Raw genomic sequence first — 12,947 nt, 5'->3', positions numbered from 1 at the left:
ATGACCTTCCACAGAGAGCAGGGATTAATAAAACAACATCTGTTCTAATGGGATTAGCTGTGTCCATGGGCAACACACATGAGGAAATATATTCTTGATTAGTGTTTTTTTTTTAATCGCCTGATAAATGGATGCCTATTTAAAGGAATATTTCACACATTATTTGTTTTGTCTCTTTGTGAGATGAGAAGTAACACTATCACTCATTGTTTAGAGCCACTAAGTACGGACCTGGAGCCAGGAAGTGATTGGACTAGTTTAGCATCTAAAGTGGAAGGAGGGAAAACAGTCTGGCTCTGGTTAAAAAATGCACACCTCTGACGCCTGTAAAGCTAACAATTAGCACCTTTGTTGTTTGATCCTCACACAAACAGAAATGTAAAAACCTTTGTGTTTATCCCCTGTAACAATTTCTTGGTCAACAGCATCAACAGGGAAGCTGTGACTTCCTGGAGTCCTGTCGTCAGAGCCAGGAAACCAGACTAAGAGCTACGTGCACACAAACTGTTGTTCAAAATGCACTGCGTTGATTAGTGAGGTGTTGGTAGGGAGGTTTTAAAACTTTGTAGCTTTGTTGGCATGCCTCAGAGTTTTCCCTTGTTTCCAGACTTTATCTTATGCTAGGCTAACTTCACACAGACAAGCCTAAGTGTGGAATAGCACGTACATCTTAGCGGAAAATAGGACTGAACACAGCTCTTAAAACAGCACAGGGGGCTGTATATATCCATGGTTGTTACAGAGCCACTGTTCACATTAACAGCTGTTTATTTACCAGTTTAGAAAAAAAGTTGCAAGTCCAGCATCAAGCTTTATTATGTTCAGACGTGTGGAGGAAAACAACACCAATGTTAACTCTCACTGGGGTCATCCCTATGTTCCACGGGCCGGGTCCTATGTTCCCCACTTTGTATGTGAACTGGAACATAGAACCCTTTTTTAGGAAAAGGGTCCTATGTTCCCTGCTTTTCCCCAAAAGGACCCAGGGAACATGCAATTTTTGGTCCCATACCTGGAAGCAGAGTTGTGACTTTGCAGATTTTTGCTTTTGCGTGACTTTGAGTGAAAAGTGGAATTGTCCCATTTGTTGGGTTTAGGCAATGAAGAAAGGAGTTGGTTAAGTTTAGTAAAAAGACCAGGTAGAGGCTAGACAGGCCAGATAGATAGATAGAGTCCATAGGACCCTTTTTTGAAAAAGGGTCCTATGTTCTCCAGTATGTATTGCGACCAGGAACATTGGATCCTTTTTGGGAAAAACAGGGAACATAGGACCCGGGGAACATAGGTACGCTCCCCTCTCATTTGCTTCTATTCTCTGAATTTTCAGTTAGCTTGCTTAGCAGCTAACCTCTGCTAGCCTACTGTCTAATAACACTACTCTGCAATAGTGAGTCAGTGTTGAGTCAGCGTATCATCCAATCTGCCTTCATATCAACATGAGAGGATGAACAAACCTGAACAAGCCCTGATCAGACATGTTCTAACCTCTTGTCTTGTGACTGCAATGATGGCTGCAGCTCTGGACCAGCGGCCATTAACACCAGCACCACCCACTTCCTGCCAGAACCCACATTCAGGGGCAGAGAAAACTCACATTGTTGATACAATGGAATATGAACCAGGACCAAGTCCAGTTTAATCAACAGATTAATGCTCGTCTGCATCAAAACACGGCTCAGCCATTTTTTTAAACAAGCAAGTATTTTGCCTTTCACTGTAAAGATCCTAGAAATTGCTTTATTCAAACAGTAGAACAGTCCTACTAAGTAATCTGTCAGGGATACATGCTTTGATCAGAGTTGACCACTGATCAGATTTTCAAATGGACAACCAACCCTGTGTTCAGTGGAGCCTCCTGCCTGGCACGCCTGCTGGTTCCTTTCAATTGAGTGAGAGGGCTGTGTTTTATTTTATTTTTTTCAGACTGAACATGATGAGCTCAGTTTCATTTTGTGTAATATAGCAAATAACATGTTGTATTTCCCGAAATGCTTCACAATTATCTTAAATTATCTAAAAATCTTTATTCATTATGGGATAAAATGTGCTGATGATGTACTAATGATTTTTCAGGCTGCCTAAAAAATGGCCTGAATCAGTAGTTAAAGCATAAAAGTAAGTACACTGGACCAATTATGAGTGGTGATCCCGAACCAAAGCTAGCCTGATTTCTGCTTACTGGGGCCAGTTCTCAGCCCAAACTGGCAGCCCACAGCCCCCAAAACCGAGCTGACTCTGGCAGCTACACATGGGCCTCACATCTGAGGTCTTTCGGTGCCAGAACACAGCCACATTGAACGGGACCAACACAACTTGACTTGGCTTGTGTTATCAGCTGCTGTCTGTGAATGCAATATTTTCAAACCCTGAAATCAGCTCCACAATCAGCTGAGGCGGGACAGCGTGAATGGCCATATTGTGCGTGCTTGAGAGGAAGAGGTGCCGTTTGTTTGGGCAGGAGGAAGCTGTTATTTACAGGCTGGTCCAAAACATTAAAAGGTGTTGGACCAGCACACATTTAATTGCTTTGGCTTGTGCGTGTCTGTGTGAGTGTGTAATGAGAGAGCGTTTAGCTGTGTAAGCCTGTGTGTGTGAACATAATCGCCCATGATATACAACATTATGGCCATCTCTTAATAGCAGTGTTTTAAGAACAGCCATTAATGCAGCTTGTAAAATATTCCCAACACCACGCCAAACGCTCACTTCAGTTTCACCTCCCTCTTTCTCTCTCACTCTCTAGCTCTCTCCACCTCACTCGGCCCCTCTCTCTTTCCCTCACCTCATTTGTGGGAGAATTTATTTAACTCGTTAAAAACAATTCTCTGAATATTCCCAGCTGAGTGACCAGGCTTCCGTTTTTTTTTCCTCCATCATTCTTCCTCCCTGTTCCCTCTCTCTGGCTTTGTTTTTCTCCTCTCTTCTCTTAAACTAACCTGTATAATGTTGTCAGAAGTGCTTGAGAATGAAGTGCTAAGTGTTGCTTTTTATGGGGAGGAAACAGACTGGAACAGCGGGTGTGTGTTTTCTGATGCCTACTAGACACACACACACACACACACACACACACACACATATATATACGTATACCCACACACACACACTCAAACCTCAGAGTGAATATGTTATAAATTACAACCTGTTCACTGATGAGATAGCCCCAAAGCTTTTGCTCAGTAGATCATTAGCGTTTGTGAGTGTGTTGCATTTTGGAGCGTGTGCGTGTGTGAGCATGTGTTTATGTGTGTTTGTGTATTTTTAGGGTTGACAATGTCATTAAGGCACCTTGGTGAAAATCTGTTCTCAATTGTTGTGGTGATTTCTGCTGTTTTAATTTGGACAGTAAAGGCGCTGCCAGCTCTCCCCGCCGTGATGCCGTGACCACTTTGCAATGTGAACTTCATTCCCATGCACACAAACCCCTGTATACTACACACACACACACACACCCCAACACACTGTTTTATGTCTTATGTTCATATGAGTTCAGATTATAATTTGTTTTCCAAAATGATGATGTGCTGTGAGTCTTTGTTTCAAACAAAATTACTCTATACTTTATAAGAATGACAAACAGTTTACATGAGTTAATCGGTTCTGTCGATGTGTAAACAAACTGTAATGTAACTTAAAAAATAAGACTTTCCCTTGGACTTGGAATGATTTCTATGTAAAGGAATCTAGATGAATTTTGTGTTCAGTTTGAACAGTGTGAAACATTTCCTAATTCCATTATACCAAGACATTAGTGCACTAATTTTGTGTTAAATTAAATGTGGCATCCCATCTTATTAACTGATATTCTGTCTACTTCACTTGCCGTTCACATTATTATAATCCAGAATAATGTCAATATGCTCACAACCCTGAAACTGTTAGTGAAAAATAGACCAGCAGTGACTGATAAAGCTGGGTAGCAAGCTAATGGTTGGTATATCAAGCAGTATCATGTATTATTATGGTCATCAGTCATTTTTAAGTTTGTGTTGTGTTTTTTCTTCTGTATCATCCGCACACAACTATTTTTAGTCATTAGAGTCATATGTTCAACTGACCTCAGTTCTGTGTGGATTTTAATTCAATCAGTGCTGTTTAAGGGCCCTGACTTTTTCTCCATCAATCCCCCCCTCCCTCCCTCCCTCCAGGCCCTCTGCTGTCCCAGCTGACAGCTGGCTACAAGCACCTCTGACTCTGCCTGAGGATGAGATAAGCTAACACATGACTGGATAGAAGTAAAACAATTCCTAAAGGGAAAATGAGTCAGAAAACGAAGAAATAGAAAATGGTCAAGGGAAGACCAGAATTCAATTAGAATAGAAGAAATGGGGATTAGTTAAATCCACTTATTATTAAAAGTATTAAAGCTGAAGCAAGTTTATTGTCATCAATAAAGTGCACACAGTGCACTCAGGTTTGCCAAACCGGGGTTAAGGATGCAGGATGTTTCTTTTCCCCCTTGCTTTGCTTTTAAATTGATTTCCATGGTCTACAATGCTGCCCATACATCATGATGGAACATTAGTGGGATGTAATGGTAGTAATGGCAGTGCTGCTAGAGCTGGTGGAGCAGTGAGGGGTCCAGGGATTGAAACGGAAACCAGATGGACGCTTGGATGGCACAGAGTTCCCTCACCTCGACCAACAGGAAATGGAATTGTGGGTGATTATTCACGGTGCTCCCAGCTTCAAATCTCAGCTTACATGCCTGTTACATCTCTGTTTTGACTTGTGAAAGAAAATGTGCATGTGTTTCTGTGTGTGTCTGTGTGAACGTGATTAGGTATGCAGGGTGTTGGCTGTTAAAGAGGGCTAATAAAGTCTGTTCCCTTTCATTAGTGTGTGTTAAAATGGCCTGGCAATGTGAGTTTGTGTGTGTTTAGGTGTAGGTGAGTTTGACTGTGTCTGTGTTAACTAGGTAATATTTTGTGTGTTGAGACAGCATACACTTGAGTGCCTGTGTGTGTTTGTGTGTATTCATTAAGCATGTGTTATGTTGTTAATAGCGCACCTTGTTGGCCAGGCAAAATTAGGTTGTTAAACCGGTGCACAACTGTGCTTGTGTACTCTGACTTAACAAAGACGGGCCTATGTTTGTGAGTGTTGGAGCAGTGTGTGTTTGTGTGCGAGTATTGCTTCACCTCCTCACAGATGTGTTAGCATGTGGAGCGCTAGTACGATGTGATGACAGCTCTTTTAAAGAGATGCTTCCCTACAATCCACTCAGCCCTCGACTTTGTTAAACCAGACATAAAATGAATGATAGTAACCATGTTTATGTGAGACTTGCCTCAAATGAAATAATGTTATGGGATAGTTTAACAGATGCACAGGTGAAACTAAAATATCTCTTTTTCCAAGAACATTGATTCCACATAGTTTGGGGCAGATCTAATTTCACAGCATGTTGAAGCTGCAACAACTGATTTCTTTCAGCCACACGAGGGCAGCACAGAAAACTGTAAACCAACAAAAAACAATGGCATGTTATCGCCTAATGAGGTTGATATGACAAATGTGTTGTCAAACAATCATCTATGTAGATATTCAGCACACAGAGGGTGACATTCACTTTCAACATCCAACACTCCTTTTAGCTCTGCTTTACTTTCCACCAACTCCTGTGGCAAATATCAGCCACTAAACCCTGCCCTGTGTTCACCAGCCAGTTGCTAACTTTGACATTTGGAAAAGTTAGGTAATGTTCGAGCATTAGACCAAAACACTGAGCTGAAGGACACTAAACTGCTCTGTAACCGAGTGATAACTATGTAACTATACTAAATATGCTAAGAAAAGCTTTATCTGTGTCTGACGAGCAGTGAACATGGAGCCTGTATTAGCAGGTATTTGAAGGGTGGGACTAGTTTTTTTCTGATCCTGCCTATCACCAGGAGTACAGATGATGATGTGTTCACACAGCTGCAATCTCAGATGTGGCTGTTTTAGCAGCTCCTAACTCCACACCTCGCAACGGGATACGCTTTATTGCAACATGCACACATGCATGTGCACACACACAGCACCCCTCCCAGTCATGCCTGGCAACTTTGTAGTTTCTTACAGCTCAGGTTTGGGATCATAAAAACTGAAGCCAGAAAAAAATCGAACCTGGACACCTGTGACATGCTGTCCAAGTCCAAACCTGAGGAAGAGGATGAATGTCAAGGTTTAGATTAATCCGCTCTTTTACGTCTTATTATAAGCTAATTAAAAGATAGAAATAAGCAGGAAAACTGTTTTCTTTTTTAATCTAAATACTTTTGAAGACCTTTACAAGGAAACAGCAATAAAGGAATGAATGAACACGAACAGAGAACAGTGTTCAACACAAAAGACCACCTTCATCTCACACAGTTTGAGAGCAGTGCTCACCAAACTGAATGGGCTGAACTTCCAGTCCCATTACTGCAGGTCAAGACAAGACAAATATTAAATATCAATAATAAAATAGTTCAACAGCGCTGTGTCTTCCTGAGTTACTTTTACCTTAGCACCATACCCTCAAGTAAAAATCCTGCAAACCTCAGGATACACTGTATACTGCTGAAAACTAGGTGAAAAACATCCAATAAATAAAGAGTAGGTGACACTGACAAGTCAGAGTCAGCAGCAAATACCCGCTGAAACATTACATTTACTTTTTTTTTTAGTTATTCTGGAGCACTTTTTGATTTATGACAGTTTGCCTGCAAATTATACCGAGCCACCATGCCAAAGTTCAGGACAAATGCACTGACCATAGCACTGTGGGAAGTATGGGAGAGGATGAATATACATGTAGCGTGGTTGCAATCCGTCAGAATCCAACACTGACTTCTTTAAAAATGTTGGAACTTAACATACTTAAGTATAACATACGGTTGTTTGATATCTACATTATATATCACTAAACAATACATGGAAATGGAAATTCAGCCAAATCTTTTCCATTTTCAATACAGTACCTTAGACACTGGACTTCTAGTATTTTTCAATTTGCACCACAAACCAAATCAAAGTCATCTTCATTAGCATGCGGTGGTAGAAGAAGTCTCAGTGGTGGATATGTCATAACTCTGCATCTACCCAGAGCTCGTTAGATGCGGGGGAAAAGGTTTCTTTCACAACGTATTTTCCAATTCAAACTAGCCGTATAAAACTGTTCAGTCAAAGTTGGCCAATTGAAGGATTATTTCCAAAAAAGTCAACAGAGCAGACTAACCTCATCTTACTCCTTTAAAACAAAGGCCATCTTTTCAGATGTGTACTGCATTAAGATGTTTGTGGACCAAGTATAAAAGCTGCAATCATGAGTCAAACTTTTACCATCTGTTAACGAAGGCGGATGGAGTTTGCCTTTAATTTAGTGCAACTTTTATGTCTGCCTTTAATGAGTCGTACACCATGTGCGCCAATGTCATATGTTGGGTCTTGGGTCTTTCCCGTGGTGCCTGCCTGCCCGTCCTCCAGTGCTAATGTGCTAATCTGCTGTTTAGTCCAACCAGATGGGTTTCTCCCCCCACAATGGGGGGAGACTGAGGCGAGGGGAGCGGGGTGGGGGGGGAGGAGAGGAAGTTACCTGCAGAGATCTCCCCTCATTAAAAATCCCTCTGCCTAAATTACACACCCCCACACTCACACTCAGCCCCTCCCTTCCTCGTCTCTCCGTCTTCCATCCCCCCTTCCCAGGATAAGTCAGCCAACTTTTATTAAGCAATGACAGGCTCAGACACCCAAACTGTCCTCCATCCACCTCCCCTCCACACTCTCTCCGTGGAGCACTTTACTTCTTTTCAGTTATTCATTTAAATCTGTCTAGAGCTAATGTCTGACAGCTAGCCTGAAAAGAGTCGTCATAGTTTGGCATCCACATCACAAGCCTGTTGGCATATGAACTGATTTCACATAAAACTAACACATTCCTCGCTGTAGATGAGAATAAAGAGTGCTGGAGATGAAAGCGAATGAGATCTGAGAGCTAGATTTATACACATATATATGTGCATGTGTGTGTGTGTGGAGAAACACAATATGTAAAAGAAAAAGGGTGAAAAACACATATGAAACCCAATCAGGGAGACCACACGTACTCCGTCCATCATTCACACACATGCATGCGTGCACACGCTAACAGCTCTCTTGCCGATGCCCTCTGAACGTCTATCAAGTTCAGACCATCATGCATGAGCGCATTCAACAAGCAAAGGGAGGTGTAGAGCCGAGGGCAGGAGGAAAGAGGGATGGAGGGGGAGAGGAGGGGGAGGAGAGGGAGGAGGGGAGATGGAGGGTGGTGTAAAAACCTTCCTTGCAGGGCAAATAAGAGAGGATGGTTTAAAAGCCTGATTAAAATTCTTATGCTTTATGACTCTGCTCTTTAAGTGGGCTGTTGACAAAAAAAAAAGACAAAAAATGTGAAGGAAAAAGGCAAAGAAGTGCAAAGCTACGAGCCAGGCCTGATTCTGAGCAGACTGTTTAACAACGGAAACTTGAAGAAAACTCCACAGAGTTTGCTGAGAAATCCCCTCGTATCATGACAGAAAGAAGCCGAGGGAGGAAAGAGCTGTTGAAAACCTTCATATCAAATTCAAACCCACCGACAACCATGTGACCAAGGTTAACAGTGGTCATCTCGCGCGCACACACATGCAGACTCCGTCTTTCATCGCAAGACAATGATCTCTTTTCCTGGACTGTCTACACACTCACACACTCAAAACCAAAACCGCGGGACTAAAAATGGGTCCCTGTCATAGTCTATTAGGAGTAAATTTGCTGTGTCCACAGAGTTGTTTCTCTCTTTCCCATTTCAGACCCTTGCACCGTGTTTTGATTGCTCACTGGATTTCATCCTTTCACCGCTTCGTAGTATTTAGGAAGATTCTGCTGCTGCCATCAGCCACACTGCCGTCTGATCAGCCGATAACATCTGACCTCTTTTCCAAAGGAGCCAGTGAATATGCTCCAACGATCCATCTTCTCTTGATTATCAAGATTTGGACAACTGCCTCTCTCATGTAGCTTCTCCTTCTTTGCATCCTGGTTATTCATTTTCCTGCTACTAACTTTGTATATATTTACAGTAAATACAGTATGTGTATAAATTGATCCAGTTAAATGCCAAATGGCCATTACAGTTTCATTCAAGTGGCAAAAAGTTAGTTTACAAAAAAATAAAAAGTTAAAGTCAGTCATTCTTTACTGTTTCCTTTTATGTCCATTTGATAAATCAGCAGGTTTAAAAAATAAACTTTACATATGAATATTTTTCAACATTTTCCAAATTAAAGGAAAAATGCAAGCTCATCGTCAGAATGTTGATGGATGATTCTGGTGAACAATATTACCTTGAATGACAGTATTTTACAATAAACAAACAATAAATATGAAACAAACAAAGAATAATGTGTTAAATGTGTGTGAATTCTATAAGTGATTGCAGGCTGGTTAACTATGGACATGCACGTCATTTCCTTCTTTCCAGTCTTTGTGCTAAGTTGATTGGCTCCTGGTTCTATTGCCCAAATAAACAGACATGAATGTGGCACCGATGCTCTCGTCTAGATGTTTTTCACAAAATGGTGAACCATTCCTTTAAGGATTTTTCCTTCCGCAGTGGGGAGAAGGTTGGGGAAAGATCACGATTCTGGCTTGTGATTATGGTACAGTTAAAACACTTTGTTGAGGTACCTCTTGATAATATGAATTATTGATATTCCATCACAATAAAAACAAATGACTTTCTCACTCAGCAGTTCATACAGTTTAACAATTGCTGCAGACTGATCCACAGAGGAAAACATCCTGACGGGTCTCTGTTGCTAAGTTTTGGAGTTGACTGCTTCATAAAGTCGAGGTTTCCAAAACATTTTCAAATCAAGACCCATATAAAAAATGTGTTTCATGCCGCTGAGCCAAGGCTGATGAAAACACATTAAAACTCACCAGAAGCACGACCCATTTAAGGTTGTAAACTACAGTTAAGAATCCAAGCTATAAATCAAAGCTTTTGCTATGGCCCCAGCTTCAAAGGAAAGTTCAATACAATGTATTACATCAACGCAAAAAAAGTATATATCAGCCCTGCCTATCTGTCTCTCTATCTATGCACTGATCTGTTCAACAGGCTCGTTTCTGACCCAAAGGCCTGTGGACAGCCACAGAAGGCATGACTACCCCTCCACAGTATTTACAGGACTCCTCAGCAGACTATACACTTGATTTATGAAATAATTACAGTATCTGTTTCCCCCCTGTCTACACAGTTTGAAATATATGCAGCAAGCTGTTAAGGGACCAGAGATAAATTAATAAAGCTGACACTGGAGAAAGGTGAGGGAGGAGATAGGGGAATAGAGATAGATGGAGGTCGATTAGGACAGAAATGAACAGACAGAAAGAGACGAGGAGAGAGGAGAAAAGTGTAAAAGAGTAAAGAAGACTATCACTGGTGCTTTTGTCGCTAATATCCCAGATATTTTGAGGCTCCAACACTCAAAACTGTGCCTGTTCCCAGGCGGGTAAACACACGCTCAGCCCAGCAGACTGTCGGTGGTAATTACCTGCTCTGCTCAGAGCCCATTATGAAAGGGAAACAAACTGTCACATACACCATTAACTGTTCCTATGACCCCCAGTAATACAGGGGTGTTTTTAATAAACCTATAAATGTTGTTTACATAGCCACAGAGTCAAAGGACATGGACACTGATGCCCCCTGACAGTAATGCCTGCTGCTAATCTGTGCATGTCTAACCAGAGGACTTTTTCTTGGCTCAGTGGCGCTAGGAACCTCTGAAACTGGGATTTCAGTACCACACAGTCAGGACAGATTTAGGCGAAGGACGTCTGATTCTGAGCCTTAATGCTGCGGCTTCATGTAATGATTCATTTTAAAAAGATGCAGTGTGTGTGTTTGTACTTTGTGCTTGTTCCCTGTTGCTGCTTAATCTTCTTTTTCAATTCACTTTTTATACCTCATTTTGATAAACCTTGATTTATCTGTGAATAATGAAGAACCCTCACCCTGCACTAAGACCGATGGACTGAAATAACATTGTCTTTACAAGATTTAGTATATTCACATGGTTTACAATACATTATACACATAACTGGATGTATTTTGGAATTTACTGCCATAGGTGTACTTCTGTGGCAATTCTGTCATACAGTAAATACAATTACTGTGTAACATTACTAGACTAGTAATATATAGTCAGCTAATATCAAGTATTAAATGTTGAGATTAATCTTGGCTTCATGTAAATCCAGTAGCCTATTCCCTTTTCATTTATTATATACCTGGCTCTTAACTATGAGATGCTACATTAAGATCTCTAACTGGTCCAGTCCACAAGTCTCTAATTTTGTCTCACTGCTTGTGCTGAGAAGATGCAACAAAAACAAACTTGCTGCTGGAAATGTCGGTGATGGGTTTTCTAGCTGAAAAACCAAAACAACAAGCTGAAAACCACACTGCACAGTGCTCATTGGAACTGCAGAGCTGGATCAGGATTCTCTGTGGGTAAATCACTACATGTCTTGCCTACATGTTTTTTTTAAGCATGGTCATTTGTTCCATCATTAACATCATGCATATTGATTAGTGCAGCTTTAAAGCTATAGTGCATAACTTCTAACGCCCCCTAGAGGATTTCTGCGTTATTACAACGATACGGCCGGCTCCTCAATATGGCGTATGGCCCGGTGTAACCTGCCCCATCCCTCCCCACCGATACCATTTGTCACTCTCTTTCTTCGCCAACAGACCTTCTACCGAACAGGAAGGCTTTTTCTTTTTAGTAGGATCCACTTCTGAACCTCTTGGTCGCTTCTTCGGGTTCTCCGCCATGTTGCTTCTAGCAGCGCTCTCCTCCTCCCTCCCTTCTCGTTGTCAGGTAAAACCGAGTAGAACACGTTTCCTGTGAGCCAGCGTGGGAATGTCGCCAAAGACACCAAATACAAAAAGAACAAATACTGAAAAATACCGCGAACGGCTTAATTAGCGTTGTATCATCTCCTCTTGTAGTGGCTTGAGTGAAACAGATATTTACAAACATGTAGAAGTTACGCACTATAGCTTTAAGCTCTAATAATGTACAGTATATCCTCATATCTAGGTGTCTCTATGCCCCTGTTCTGATTCTTCATAACTCAAATTGTCTGCTCTTCTCAGGTCCACACTTTTACAAGCATGAGTATATAAAGCAGAGGACGCTGAAATGAAAGATTGGACTTGTTAACTAGCCACACTCTTTCCATGTGGTACAAATAATCTTCAGGACCGTTATCCCATTTCTACTGACTTAGACAACATGTAAACAAACAAGCATCACCTTGGTGCTCTGGTGTGATGTCAGCAGGTGTGGCCAGCGCCGTCCAGCTGCAGCCTCCTCTGCCTGACAGCCTCATCAACAAATCATAAAATACCATGGATGTGTGTGTGCGTGTGTGTGTGTGCGTGTGCGTGTGCGCGGGTGTGAGACAATGTTCAGATGGTCAGTTCATGTAAAAGATGAAAGCCTGCAGGACTTGGCGAGCTGATGGTGAGTATGGTCTCACACACACACACACACACACACACAACTGAGTCAAACGTGTAGTTTCTGGTGTAATTAGAGGGTTTGAGTGAAGGGCTGCCAGTGTCTCAGTTGGTGCACAGTTAGAATAAAGTCAACAACTCTTAATTCTCTAAACTACATGAATGATGAATGGATGATGGACACACAAACGGGCTAATAAATAGTTGAATGATGAATGGGTGGATCGATAAATGATGGAGGGATAGATGGGCAGAAGCCAAAACAAAGCTCAGTCTTTTACCCTGGTCAGTTTTATAATACTGCACCAGTATAGAATAGACTAGGAATGTAATAATAATATTCCACTCTATAAACATCAGTCCAAACCATATTCCCAGTAAATTCTTCAGCTTTAATATCATTTTTCTGTCCGTATATGCGAACCATTTA

The 12,947-nt window shown here is 41.5% G+C and overlaps 1 protein-coding gene across 2 annotated transcripts in view; it reads right to left on the bottom strand.

Annotated features, from left to right (window-relative positions):
* The window catches only part of LOC146962116 (uncharacterized), a 108,112-nt gene that overhangs the window by 19,430 nt on the left and 75,735 nt on the right, over nucleotides 1-12,947 (bottom strand). The gene's annotated exons all lie outside the window — the stretch shown is intronic.

Source organism: Trachurus japonicus, chromosome 24 (assembly GCF_045865225.1).
Source record: "Trachurus japonicus isolate A0001 chromosome 24, Traja_1.0".
Taxonomy (NCBI): Eukaryota; Metazoa; Chordata; class Actinopteri; order Carangiformes; family Carangidae; genus Trachurus; species Trachurus japonicus.
Note: the sequence above shows the minus strand (reverse complement) of the source record. Positions and strands in the feature narration are given on the sequence as shown.